General features: G+C 42.0%; 1 protein-coding gene across 2 annotated transcripts in view; it reads right to left on the bottom strand.

The window, feature by feature from the left end:
• The window catches only part of gabra3 (gamma-aminobutyric acid type A receptor subunit alpha3), a 126,688-nt gene extending 125,461 nt beyond the window's left edge, over positions 1-1,227 (bottom strand). For both annotated transcript variants that reach the window (XM_074610765.1, XM_074610766.1), the window contains exon 1: positions 575-1,227. The gene's annotated coding sequence lies outside the window, so the exon portion shown is untranslated. The remainder of the gene's footprint in view (positions 1-574) is intronic.
• Between the last annotated feature and the right edge of the window lie 13,767 nt (positions 1,228-14,994).

Raw genomic sequence — 14,994 nt, 5'->3', positions numbered from 1 at the left:
GGTGGTTTGTTCCAAGGTTAAGTTAGCCTCTGCTCAACAGTCTTGTCACTGGTTGCGGTTGCTTGTTGTTTTTCCTGACAGCGTTTTCCAGCACGCTGGGTCAAAAGCACGAGGCTGGAGTCCTATAGTCTGCAGGTGCGGATTTATTTAAACGCGCGCCGTCGTTTTTAATTGTCCATTAACGGGCAAAGTAACAACACTGTCGCATTGTGACTGTCCTGAGAAGTCAAAGCCATTTAACAAACCGCCATTGTGCTGAACTGCATTCCCCCACATGTGTTGCTTTAACATCACTTAATCCCTCCCTGACCATATCTCCATCATACACCAAGGCGCAAAACACACCACAGCGCCGCATCCCTCTCATCAGCACCACTCCAGCATGATGCGAGGGGAGACCTGTTAAACCATCAATTATACTGCGGTAAACACAAACAGCAGTTGTTGCATGTGAATGAAACATTGCCACGGAGCACGTTTCCAATCATCTCCGGCTAGTCATCTTTGGCACCGACATGTGCGCAAAGCTAATAAATGGCATGAAACACATTGAAAGAAATAAGGATTATCTCACCAGCAGCAGCAATAATAAAGGATGTGTTTCTTCTTCTTCTCTCCCGATTCCTCGGAGTTAATGAGCTTTCTTCTGACGTTTTGGTCCGACTGATTTCTCCCTCAGCTGTTATTGTCCACTGTTTTTTTCTTTTTTTTTCTTCTTCTTCTTCTTCTTCTTCTTCTTCTTCTTCCAGCGGTGAAATAATAGGCAAATCGGCGTCCTCTCGCAAAGCTCTGCCCTCTTCAAACTAACCTTCCCGCCCCCCTCCTTCTTCTACCCATCTCAAATGATCTGGCGCTGGTCAGGAGGGGCAAACCCCGAACCCGAGGTGCTGCTGGTGCTGATGCTGGTGCTGATGCTGCTGCTGCTGCCGCTGCTGCGTTAGAGACGCGGATCAATGGCCCACATGGACATGCGGTGGACGTTTTTGCGCGTTAACCGACTAGCTTGTCAGTGGATGCTCGACAGCTGGAAGGGACTCTTTTTTTTTTCTTTTTTTCCTCCCCTTTTCCTCGTGCGTTATTGCACAAACACGCTCCCAGAGACCCAGTATATAGCAGTGAGTGGGGGCCCACTTTTATTCCACGGGGCTCCGCGCGGTCTGACGCACGTGCCCAAGGTCCAACCTGCGGCTGACAGAGACGCCAAAGCCTGTGAGAGTGATATAGCAATCTGTGTCTGAGTCATTGCAGTATATAGGAGGACAAATGGGAGCAGATCATTCCCACTCTGTGACCTTGGTGGGCTAAACCACAGAGAGAAGAAGAATGAGACACGTCTCTTTCCACTTCAACATGTGCTCAAGGTGCCCTTGTGCAAGGCATGTTGTAATGTCACCCCTTAACCCCAAGACTGCCACTGTGCCAATTCCCAGGTGTGTTTGTGTGAGCAGCAAAGCAGTCTCTGACCTGGTTTTTGTTCTCGGCTATACAGCAGCAAATGTGTTACAACTGGCAGAAACTGATAGGAGTGTCCTGTCAGTCAGATTACAAGCTTACAGGCTTAATATTAAAGGGGCTCTGGCCGCCCATGAATGTTACTGCTAAATGTTACCCAGTATTTGTGCCATATAAAGTATTCTCTGTGACAGCGGTAGTCCTGATAATATTGGTGCTCTGGATGCTCATGCAGTCAGACTTCTGTAGCGAGTGGTAAACCAAATAAACCCTTAACGTTCATAAGTAATAAATGAGCAAGTTTTGCAGCCAAGCCCTCTGGGATTTAAGTTATCGTATCAGCTCAGACGATGGCCAAACCTTCAGGTGACTCTAGTGAAATTGCAGCTGCTAGTTTTGAATGAATTTAATACGATGCACAATAAAATAATTAAAGGTTTTTCTTTCTAATAGCCAGCAGGGGGCGACACCTCTGGTTGCAAAAAGTAGTCGGATTGTATAGAAGTCTATGAGAAAATGAGCCTACTTCTCACTTGATTTATTACCTCAGTAAACATTGTAAACATGAGTTTATGGTCTCTATCGCTAGTTTCAAGTCTTCTTCAATACAGCATGATGTTCATTTAGTAAATTATGGTTCCATTTAGAGGCTATGCTTTAGGGCGTGGCTACATTGTGATTGACATGTCTCTACCACGGTGTTGTCCGGTCTGGGAGTTGTCCGTGTTTTCGTCTTAGAACTTTAACTCTTTCACACTGTGTTTTCAGTTCAGTAACACTTTAGTCGCCTCAAAATTTCTTATCCAGCATTCGGTTGTACTTAGCTCCACCCTCTTGTGTCACTTCTGGTTGCAAAAAACCAAGATGGCGACGACCAAAATGCCAAACTTGAGGCTTCAAAACCGTAGTTCACAAACCAATGGGTGAGGTCACGATGACTATGTCCACTTCTTATATACAATCTATGCTTTAAACCAACGTATTTTCATGAAACGGTTTGTATAATATCTTATGAAAAAGTTATTCTTTCCTTTTTCATTCATTTGCCTATGAACGTCCAGCAACATGTGTCGATTTCCGCTCGTTACATGCGTACAGTATTTTCGAAATATATTTCCGTCTTATGTTTAGGCAACAAAACGACTTGGTTAGGTTTAGGAAAATATCGTGGTGTGGGTTAAAATAACTCCGGAAGGGCATTACATAAGTACTGGGTTAGGGTTGGGGTTAGGGAAGTTCTGTCAGTGTTCTGTTCTCCTGACTGTTTATACTTTCAAACACACAATGAACCTCCCTTTTAAGTCCCAGTGACGTTTGTTTTATCTTGAATACAGCACTTGAACTGTCACCACCTATTGCACGGCTTTTCCTGAAGGGAAAGGTGGAAGCGGGATTCCTTCCTGTGAGGTCCACCCCAAGGTTTCTTGCATCCTTGTCCCTAATTAAGTTGCCGTGGAAGGGTTTCCCCCTTGCTCTCACCGAGGGTATAAGGTTGAAGGTGCCATTTTCATTTATCATTTATTGTTTCATTGTGAAGCCCTTTGAGGCAGTAATTGTAATTAGAGGCTGTAATAAACTTGATTTGCTGTGAGCTCCTGTGGGCGAGGAGAGGCAGAGGCACCTGGCCAGCTCTGCCAAGGAGCCTGTGAGCCACGAATAGAGACACAGTTTGGGTGCCTGACTTTAGGCCCCGTGTGCTTATTTTAGGCCAAAAATCATCCACGCTCCCCAAAGCTTAACAGTTCCCTGCCTATATCATCAATGCCTCCTGCTGTGTACGCTGCCTTCTGGCTTATTTCTTTAATCTCTCCTCTTATTTGTTTTTATGTGTAACCTCCCAGCACGAAAAAAACTCTACTTGCAAGTATGGCCAGCTGAAAGCATGACACTTTACACCACATTTTTGTCTCACCTTCTTGAAGATATGTCGCTAAGCAGGAGCGGTACAATGAATCAGGGACAATGAGCCATTTCCACGCTTTCTACAGTTACCAAGTGCCTTGCAGTTAGCTTCCTTTCAATAATTTCTTGAGCCTGCATAATCATGTCCTCCAGCTAATAATTATAAACTCCGGAAAACTGACACTGAGATATATGTACGTCTCGGCTGCTTTTGTTAATTAGTCCCAGCTTGCAGACTAAGATGTGTTGGCTTTTGAAAAAACTGTATGCAGAAAAAGAGCCATAGTTAAATACCTAATGTAAAGAAAAAGTATACAACAGACTATATGGGAAAGACTTATGCTGGGTACACACTACACGAGAATCAAGCCGATTTTAGGCCCGATTCTCAGCAAAGCCCCAATTTTTTGATGGTTCTAAGGATTACCTTTCAACCTATTCCTGTGTTGTGAGGTATGTTGAGAGTGTTTTTTACATCCCCGATCGGCTCGGACATCCATTGTGTCCGCACCGATTTCAAATCGTAAATATTAAGCATGTTCAATATTTACGATCGGATATCCTGTTGTGTGTGGGGAACCCAGAAGACAGCCGATGACGCAGTCACGTAGGAAGCGATAGCAAAATGGGAACCAAGCTGACCGAAGCGGAACAACAACCATCGCCGTAGTCATGGCGGCCGTGGCTAATGCATGAGCTAATGCGAAACGCAAAGCATATAGTAGCAGTAAGATGGACCTCAGAAATGGAGGACCAACTTGTTGATTTGTGGCAACAACACACGTGTTTATTTAACGTGTCTCCATGACTTCATCCATTCATCCTTCGTGAATTTTCAGTACTAAGTATAGTGCAAAAACTAAAATTGCTAACTCTCTGTCGTCCACCATGTTTGTTTACATTGAATTCACGCTTGATCGCGAGATATTTTGCGAGATTTCCGTATTTTTTGAGTCGGGACTCTAGTTGCTCATGAATGGAATCTGTTAGTGTGTGGTGTGCTGGTCAAATCGTTGCTCCCCACACACTACACGAACAAAACTGTTAAATCTAACATAACACGTCGTTATGTGTGGGCTTTCTCACATTTTCAACATCTGTTAAGATTTGAAAAATCTTTGGTTGTGGGCCAGCCTTTAGCAGCTGAGGTATTCTCAGCCCTATCAGCTGATCCATTTATCATACCCCACCATTACTGCATCTCTCAGTCTGTCAGTTTTAGCACATCCCAGGATCCAAACACTGTAATCTCTGTAGTCACATTGTTCGAGAAGCAGACTTGAGACTCAAAGATTGTCAGTTCAGTTTGGGTGTGAAGGGGAAATCTTTATCGCTCGATAACATCTACTCCTTGGGGTCACTCTGAGTGAGAGGCTTAAGCCTCAAGAGGTGCCGCCGGCCAAAAGGTTTCACCCGGCGGCTCCGAGGTGTGAACACATGTATCTGAATGTCATGTTGCCAAGCAATCTCATTGTTACATCCAACCTTTCGCTTTGTGTTTTCTCCCCTGTATTCTTCTTTTCTCTGCGCCTAATGACCTTTTTGACATTTTGTATTCCTGAAAATGAGGCTGCTGTTTTTCCAACATTCATTATAAGACATATTGAAAATTCCGCCAAGGGACCTGCGTTCTGGTTGTTGTTGTGTGTGCGTGTGGCCGGGTCTGAGCCACAGGTGGGCTGATGAATAAATGCATGATGTTTTGAAGACTTGACGCCTTCTCTTTCATGAAGACGAAGCGGCGTGTCAGATTCTTGCACATGGGCGCATCGTGTCGTCAGATCAGATCAATGGGTGAATAACTACCCGCCGTGGAGCCCCCTTAAGACAGCTCTAAGTAGCTGCTTAAATTAATGAACAATCAATCCCATCACTATGCATAAAACGATGACATGTGCATGACGTGCTAAATGTATATATTTGCAGGCAAAGCTCAAATCCAGGCAGGAAACACAAGTTATGCACGCCACATCAGCTGGCCATCAGCTTTTTCTAATTAGCGCTAATTACTGTCAGCATTTAATGCCAGGCAGTTCATTGGAGCTGTCAGCTCTTCATTTAAGCCATCAGCTCCTCTGTCATTCAGTGGCTCTGCCACGGTGCTCATTGTGTGGATTCGCCACCCCAGTCTCTTCTCATTCTGGTTCCCTAGTAATCAAATCCACTTGCAGTGGTATGTTTCTGTGGGCCTGTCCTTCATAATAACTTGCATTCCGCATCTCAGCGATAATGCGTTTGCAGGGCTATGCTCTGTGCACCTCAGGGCCGATTTCATCTCGACTCGTGTGGGTTCTGACAGGGAGAACCGCAGAGAGTCTGTGTTGCCAAATACAACTGCGTAAACATTTTTACTTCATGACAGAAATGTTTCTGATTGAAATGTGCACGTTTACCACCAGGGACTGAAATTAACTTTTTTCACCGCCTGCCACTGTGGTAGTTTTTTTGTCCGGCACTCAGAAATTTGATCTGCTACTTTTGAAATCTATGCGCTAAATGAAGGAATAACATTTTAGATCTGATGTCATTCAGTGTTTGATATATTTACACAAAAAAACACTATATGCACGGTAAATTACAGTGTTTGAATTACACCGTAGCTTCTGGGAGCCCTATTTTTTGGGGGTGGTAGGGTACTCTACACCAGGGGTTCTCAACCTTTTGCAACTGAAGGCACACTTGTGATTGTCAAAACATTTCCGAGGCACACCTTCCCAAATAAATGAGTAAAAAACCTAACATGTTTATACAACAAATAATAAACTGGGCTGTAGATATGTGTTATGCCACTGTCAGCTGTAATGACCAAAATACATATTCTGCTTACCCTCAGTGAGACACTTTGGCTTGCCTCTGGGAAATAATGAGATCAAGTCGTGGTGGGATGGGTGAGAGGCTGACACGCAGAGTAGCATTCAAAGTTGCTTTCAGTTTGTTCCTTGCCTTTGATTTTGTGACAGTCACAATGGAAAACCCTGACTCACATAAATAGGTGGTGGTGAAAGGCAACAGAAATTTGATTGCCCGTTTTGACAGAGAGGGATATTGACTGGCAGCCAGTATCCAGAATGAAGCAAGGTCTACTTGTGTGAGCTGAAGCTTCAGGCTGCTGTCTGCTGATAGTTCCATCAGTTCATTTTCCAACACAGTGGAGAGAGCTATGTCTTCTGAAGCAGGATCCACAGAGAAAGGGTCCAAAATCCAAAGGTTTCCATCTCGTGCATCTTCTGGGAAGTAGCCTGCAAACTTTCCCGACAACTGAGTCAAATGCTGGGTTATAACACTGGATATGTTGACATGAGGAGTGGCTTCCAAAGTTTCACTTAGGAGTGAAAACACGTCAAATCGTCCCTCCTTGACTCTTCTGTTCCACAGAATAAGTTTTTTCTTGAAGCCCTCAATTTTGTCTGAAACCAAAAACACTGTGCTGTTTCTGCCTTGCATTGATATATTGAGCTGATTTAACTGGTCAAATATATCTGATAAGTAGGCCAGTTTTGCACAAAAGTTACCATCAGTGTAATGCTCAGCAAGAGGGGAGTGCTGCTCTTCCAGAAATGTGTGCACTTCTCATATTTCCTCACCACACGCTTCGGAGCTTTTACTGGCGCAGGGTTGTCTCCCACATCACTTTTTCGCTTTAAAAACCGATCCATTTTGTCTCACTGCATCCGAGAACGTTAGCTAGCTAACAGTGGCAAACACGTTTGTCTCTACCTGATGATGTTTGGTGTTTTTACACAAGGCCTATTGAAGGAGGTTGGGTCACACTTAATCAACGCGTCTTCGGGGTACCGCACATGCGCAGTAATATCTGCTCTGCACTCGCCGAAATTGAGCCGATCGCAACGCACGACCTCAGCTCCAGTTACACTGCGCATGTGTTATACCCAATACAAGACCCGTGTCCGCCCGTGTCTCAGCCTCCCTCAATAGGCTTTGGTTTTACGGCAGCTGGCATCTTACCTCCTTTAGGTTTTACCTGTTCACTTTGCTAAATAATAATAAAAAAATAATCTAGTACCACTGCCTCCGCGGCCCACTAGATGGCGCTCCGCGGCACACTAGATGGCGCTCTGCGGCACACCGGTGTGCCGCGGCACACTGGTTGAGAATGGCTGCTCTACACAATACTCTAATTTGTTATTGTCATTTCTAGTGGTTATTTGCATAAAAACACAATTCAAATTAGGAAATAAATGATTGTATTTTTATTTAATTATTTACTTTGATTAAAAAAAATCTTGGCATTAGCTGCTTAGAGCTCATGTTAGGAAGTTAAACAGGTCATAATTCGCTCTCTATTAACTATTTTATATTAGTGTGAAAGCATCTACTTCAAACAACTGGATTTATTCAAGTTTCTCGCCAAAATTACATTTGACCACATCATAATCAAGTTAGAATTTACCTTCGCCCAATACTCATTTTTACAGAGCTTGAACGCACCATAATGTAACTCAATGGACCTTCCGTTAAGGTTAGTAGCTCTGTTATTTAGCTAAGCAGGACTGAGCTGCCAACAGGTAACGTTACTAACTCTCCTCCTGCCAACTTCAACACAGATTTGTTGCCCACAGTGCAGCATTATCAGGGAAAAAATAGGGTTTGCCCCTCAAGTTTAGTAGTAGTAGTAGCACCATGCTTTTGAGTAGTAGTGCCATGCTTTTGAACAGTTGGAAAACATCAATACAGAGGAATCGATAGTCATGGAGGCATGAGATGCCAAGGAATCGGACAACTAGGACCCAGTTCTCAACGGGAACTGATTCTCTATTCCCATCCCTTGCGTTTTCCCTGCCTGTCTGCCAAAGGGTTGGACGGCCTGATGATTTTACCCGCCATTGCCAATAATTTACCCGCATTTGATGGGCGGCGGGTGCTCGAGCCAAACTTTGCGGAGAAGTCACAGTGTATAAAAGAAGTGCTGTGATCATCACAGAAAAATCAAGCGTCACAAATCATTGTCAGCCCTGTAATTAATCACCAAGTGCTTTGGGATTCAGCACATAAACACTGTTAGCTTGATGCTAATTGCTTTTGAAAGATATTGTTGCTTGTTAACACGTCCCCACTCCATCCATCAATCTGTCCACTCTCTGGAACCGTTCGCCCTGTCTCCCAGAGTCTTCTTCCCTGCAGTAAACACATTGACAAAACAGGTCACTTTTGGCAGTGTGCTCTGAAGTGACCCAAGGTTGATAAGGTCATGTATAGATCACCAACGTTTCAATTTAAAAGTATAATGACACCGCGACTGCTTCGCTTCATGCTGCACAAATGAAATCCCCTCAAAGCAATCTGCAATTGAGGCCATATTAGCTCCAAATAATCCCAGATGGGACTCTGGCATTTTCCACACAAGATGCATGGCTGCTCTGAGGACAAGAGGTGCTCCTGGCCAAACACGTCGCTCTACAGCGATGCTTCCCAATCCTGCTTGTTGGCACTCGGGGTACTGCTGATTTTCTATCCCATCACCTCGTTAATTGAAGCTCATTGCATTCTCTCGGTCTTTAATCAGCTCTTGATTAGATGGCTGGAATGAATGCCAAGAACATATTTAAAGTGAAAACCTCTCCACGGTCGTCCCAGACGTATATATACAGAGAGGGCCTTGTGAGACTAGGTGAGCACTGCTTGTCCCAGAAATGTGTTGTAACCTATTTGGCTGTCGAGCACAGAACACAAGTTTATATTTGTTCTCAAGAATAGTTCTCTGGAGATTGCACAGGTTTGTGCTACTGCATCAGACCGACTTAAGCTCCAGGTTGTGTATTTGTGCTGTTGATTTCACAAGGGACAACTTTTCTAACTTTGCAAAAATACTGTGAGGCTTAATACGAGCTCAACCGTTTCACTTAACAAAAAATAAACCTTTTATGTGTATATGTTATTAATGTGTATATTTTATTCAAAGAAGACCTATATGTTTATTTTCAGGTGCATACTTGTATTTAGGGATTCTACTAGAACAATTTTACATGTTTTAATGTCCCAGTCTGCTCTGATTGGTCCGCTGGCCCACTCTGTTGTGATTGTTCAACAGAACCAAAGTCTTCAGACTCCGCTCCAACTCCGCTGTAATTAGCTTTGTTTGAGGGCGTGCCAAACTAGCCGCTATAGGCAGGTGTTATGCAAATGTGGCACTTGGTGACATCATCACGTTACAGAAGAAAAGGCGGGACTTTAAGCGAGGCGTTTCAGGCAGTTCAGGAGCAGTGTTTCTGTGGGGAAAAGCAACTCCCTTTGGGGTGGACTTTGGGCTTTGTAACTTTTACAGACCTTTTACAAACACAATAAACTATATAACACACTAAAGGGAAGGGAAAAAGCACAAAAGCATAATAGGTCCTCTTTTATTAGGTAGTTGTGCCCTAATATAAAGACACTTCTTCAAAACATATACAAGTATACTTGATAGCTTGATCTTCCCACCACATTCAGAAGCTGTACTATATACCTATAAATATAATGAAATACCGTCAGTTACTTGGCCGTTGGTTTAATTGTATTGATCTCTACAGATGCTAATAGGCATGTCTTTTCTCACATTTTATTACAGTAGCAGACGCATTTTAATAACATATAGAAGTGATGTCAACCATTTTATAGCTGAACAGTATCATTATCAGTAAATAACCATCTGCCTTCAAGACCACAAAAATACAGATATGTATTTGGTGAACAATAAGTAAGAGAATCTGCTCAATTAAAAACTGGCATAAAGACAATGTTTCCTGTTTCATCTTCACATCTACCAGAATACTTGTCAAGTAATTCCATATCAAGTACAAATTAATAATAAATAAGATAAAACTGGAGCTTTAATTAAACTTAGCTCAGTCTTGTCTGTAGATCAGCCTCTTGAATTCCACTGTGGTTGAGCAATCTTCCATCCCAGGAGACTTCTACGCTGACAGTAGAATCATTTGGAAACATTTTTTTGTGTTAGCAGCCAATAAGGAGCTCTTTATGCTGATGAAGTACCTGAAAACTAACATATGCAAACACATATATTAGATTGTGCGCGCGGAAGGAGGCGCATGCTAAACTCAACAACCCAGCTGTATTCTAACCTTAACTTATAGTAATCCTTACTAGCTAGGCTCCTTACATGCGTGCTAATAACTTATTTGAAGAGTTGGGTTTTTGAGATCGACAGCGTTTTTTTTAAGAACATAGATAGACTAACTTACTGACCCCTCTCGCGATAGCAGAACTAACAGGTACGGGAGGCTAAATTACGAATCCTGCTATGGCAAAGGCATCACCCACCCTACTCTTCCTCTGATTGGCTAGTACTCATTGGTTGGATTGGTTAGGTTTAGGCACAAGGATTGAGATTGGTTAGGGTAAGAATATCCGCCAATGGGGAGGCAGAGTAGGGCTGGTCTTGCCTTGGCCATAGTGTGATGCGTAATATCCCGTACGGGAGGCGTAGAGCGAGGGGAGAATGTTCACTAGTTAATCGACTACGGATGGTGTCGTTCTGAAAACAAAATAAAGATAAAACATACAAAAATGGATCGTCAAATATAGTTTGGCAGCCCGACGAAGGAATCTTTAGATGGAATCAATATGATCACTATTTATCAATACTCCAAAGCATCACCATATTATGTTGCGCACAACTGGACATTTCTGCTACTTGCTCCCAATGTTTGGAACTATTTGACGTCTCCAAGGCCTGCCATTGACATAAAAAAAACTGATGATGTTTGAAAGATGTCATTGGGGGATAACAAGATGTGCCCAAAGCAAAAAACATATTGAAATTCTTAGAAAGGATAATAATTCTAAGAATTTTCTTAAAATGTCACTACAAGCACAAACTGTTCCTGTACAAAGGAAACGTTGGAACAGGACCCCAGGGGGTGAAACTGTATAACTCTGCAGCTTTTACCCAGAATCCTTTCTCTGTAGTCGCATCAATCTCTGCTGCTAACTCCCAGTTATCATGAGTATTTAAGCTGCTGAAGTTAAATAGAATAATAAGGACGTAATGAATAATGAACAATTAATGTAAATATTAAAAGAAAGAAACTCAGTAAAACCTCGGCTCTGTAAGAATGCAATGGTAATAGTAATACAATGATGAATACTATCGACAGCGCTCATAAAATTCTAATAATGTTGGAAGAGGAGCTACATTATAGATGTCTCTTTTTGATACAAGGGAGATTTATGAGATGTATTTTTTCCTATTCTAATAATGAGATTTTGGATGAGCTGGGTGATGGAAAAAGATTTAAAATTCATGCTATTGTTTATTTTTTAAGCAGCGTTTTTGTCTTCGCCGCACAGATCAGCAAGCAGGGAGATTAGGGGGATGACATGCAGCACGCATCCTGTGAGAAAAGTTTGCAAGGTACACACATTATACCACTGAGCCATCTGCATGCCAACTGGAAGGCCAGCAGTTACATAACATAAGTCAAAATGTATTTTGGCTCACAATGAGAGCACATACAGGCTGTGTACAGGTTTTCATGTAGTGATGGATATGTTTAAAGCAGCAGTAGGCCTGATTGGAGCAAAAAATATAAATTGGTCACTATATTGTGACAGCAGTGCAGGAGAGAGGTAATCTGGACAAATCATGTGCCTCTGTGTCCTCGGGTGCTCCTAATGGCATCTGACAGATTTCACAGACTGGAGGAATACAACCAATCAGAGCCGAGCTGAAGCCTGCCGTCTCTGAGCAGCTGTCAATCACTCGCAAACTCCGATCAAACGGTCAAACTAGGCAGCGCTGATCAAATATGAATCAATATTCTGTTACTGTAATGCCTATTTTCGTCTCAAATGTTTTCAGAAACATCTTGTAGTGTACTGTTTAGCTGTAAAAAGAGAAAGTTTGTGACCCGGCAGGCAAGTTGAGATCAGTTGAGGAAACACCAAGCACCATCCACCAGTCAGAGCAAACTATCTCTTTTTACAGCTAAACAGTACACTACAAGATGTTTCTGAAAACATTTGAGGCGAGAAGTAGGCATTACAGTAACAGAATATTAACTCATATTTGATCAGCGCTGCCTAGTTTGACCGTTTGATCAGAGTTTGAGAGTGATTGACAGCTGCCTTCATTGAATGAACAGCCAATAGGAATGCTTTCTCTCTCTGAAATGACCTGTGATTAGCCAATATCTCTAGATTTTTTAAAGCTTGAAAACAGAGCCAAGAGGAGGTGAAGAAGTCTAGTTTTATCTCAGAACACTTGAATTACAATATGCTGAAAAGGTTATTATGGAATTTTTGCCCAATGGTGCCAAACACATTCTGCCTACCATTGCTTTAATTTCTTTCTTTAACATAAGGTTTGATCTTGTATCAAGTAAAAAATAAATCACATAGTATCTATCTCTTAGATGTACATCCAGGCAGGCCCTGGTGGTTTGAGCTACAGGTAGCATCAATGAAAAAGAACCTGTCTGCCAGTCTGCTCTATAGGCTTCAAAGAGTTTGCAGTTCTGATGTGGATATTAGGAAGCAGAAAGAAGATTTCTTTGAGATGGAGAAAACCTGAAAGAATGACTTCTGCTGGGGAACATTTCCTTCGACAGTCAGACAGACATAACAACCATAGATCCTTGAATTTCGGCTGTGAGCCGAAACCAGCCTTTAAATTGCACAGATGCCTGTTATTAACCCATTTGTGCCCAAAGACTGTATTTAGTAGGATAAGTGAAAATGGCATAACATTTGTTCTGTTTGGTCAAAAGTCTTGAAATTTGGTACGAACATACTTTTGGAAAGTATCTAACAGGACAACTTTGATTTTTTTTATATAACATGAAAAATAACACTTTAATTAATAGTCAAATTCAGGATTTTTGAAAAATGAGGGAAAATGCTAACATTGTGTTAATTAAATGTTATCCATATGAGATATACATATTTTGTACACTGCATATGTGTGCATAACTCCGATATTTAACTTGCTATGAGTTCATAAATACCAAATACTTGATTGTGCTCTATGTAGTTTCTGAGATACAGACATTTTCTTATCATACTATATCTAGTATTTGGGCACATTGGACTACTGTTTTTTCCTAAAATATCAGAGTTTGAGTTTGAGCCTATTGCAAAAATAGTAGTCCCATGTGCCCAAATACTAGACATACTGTAGTATGATAAGAAAAACTCACTTTTCAGGTTTTGAAAAATGTCTTCATATTTGTGCTTAGGCCAGCCCAGAGAACACTTCCATCAAAGGAAATTTTCAGTTGCGGGCACAAATGGGTTAAACAAATTAAACATTATATAACTATGTAAGCAACAGCCTTACGTGTTTATTGTGCACATCAACTTTTGTTTGCACAAAATTACATAAAATCCTGTGTTACTGGCATTTCTGCCCTTCATTCATGCCATAAAAGTAAAGTTTTTATTTAAATCACTTAGTAATGTATATCCTTTTGTAAATCCCCTGTTGTAGACACGGTTTCCCATGTTAAGTAGGGAAAACGTGATGAATTCAGACGATGAAGAGGGAAAGAAGCTTATCTAGAAAGAGGAGAGACACAGTTGCGATACTCTATATCCCTAAGAGGAGGCGAAGTTGGTCTTTCTGTAGATAGAGTTGGCACTGGCAGCGTAGCCATTTGCTGCATGAGCAGGGGAGCAGTAATTCAAAGTAACCCAACAGAAATGAATTATTGATGTGTTATGAGAGACAACCATACATCATTATGGCGTTTTAGGTGCAAAGGAAATAAGAAAGAATTATGGAGTAGGCACAAGTTAGGTCAGTCTGGGTACACAGGGGAATGGGAAACGAAAGCATGCAAACATCAACTTTCTGTCGTGCCAAAGAAAACAAATGCCGGCCCGTTAGACCTAAGTCCATCACTCAGCTTTGTGTTTACTTTGGAGAGCTCGCCATGCCATAGGAAGATGGCAGTAAAACCGCTTTAGATCAGGCATATGGAAGTAAAAAGCATAAAGATAGCGGAAACACTCTGAGCCTGCAGCCAAGGCTGAACAGTGAACAGTTTACAGCTTGGAAAAAATGTGGCCAGGGCTTTCATCAACAGCCAAAGGCATCTTCAGAGGCAGATAAAAGAAAGAAGCGAGCGGCTGTGGTAGAAGAGAAACGACTTTACTGTACAGTATCTGGGACCCAAAGTCTGAAAATTCACCTCAGGGGATACTCTTTGTGGCTTACAGCAGTTTGTGATATACAGTGATGACAGGTTGCGGTTAGTAAAATGCAGTTACTGAAAGGCCAGCCATTTTAATCTGATTCGCTCCATCCCCATAGGTGTTTCTGGTTTTTATTCACAATGATAAGGTTAACGTAAATCACCGGATCTTTGATTTTTGAGAAATTAAAAAATTATTGATTATTTTCTGACAATCAATAAAGCCTGTCTAATGACTGGAATTGATCAATATGGCGTCAGAGAAGGGGGCTGACAAGACAGGTCATGACCTTTACAATCACTGAAGGAGGTATGGTAATGAAAGGCTCTGAAGCAATTATCTTGTCAGCTCTGGGATTCTCTGTATGATCAATTGACCAATATGGCCTCATGTCTACAATCACCTTAAGTCTTCAGTAGCCTCCCCGAATGTGTTGGACCTGTCAAAGCAAACAGTGCAATAATCAACACCGAGGAGTTTGGGTGACTT

Source organism: Sebastes fasciatus, chromosome 16, assembly GCF_043250625.1.
Source record: "Sebastes fasciatus isolate fSebFas1 chromosome 16, fSebFas1.pri, whole genome shotgun sequence".
Lineage (NCBI taxonomy): Eukaryota > Metazoa > Chordata > Actinopteri > Perciformes > Sebastidae > Sebastes > Sebastes fasciatus.
The sequence above is the reverse complement of the archived record's forward strand: the minus strand, read 5'-3'. Positions and strand labels throughout refer to the sequence as shown.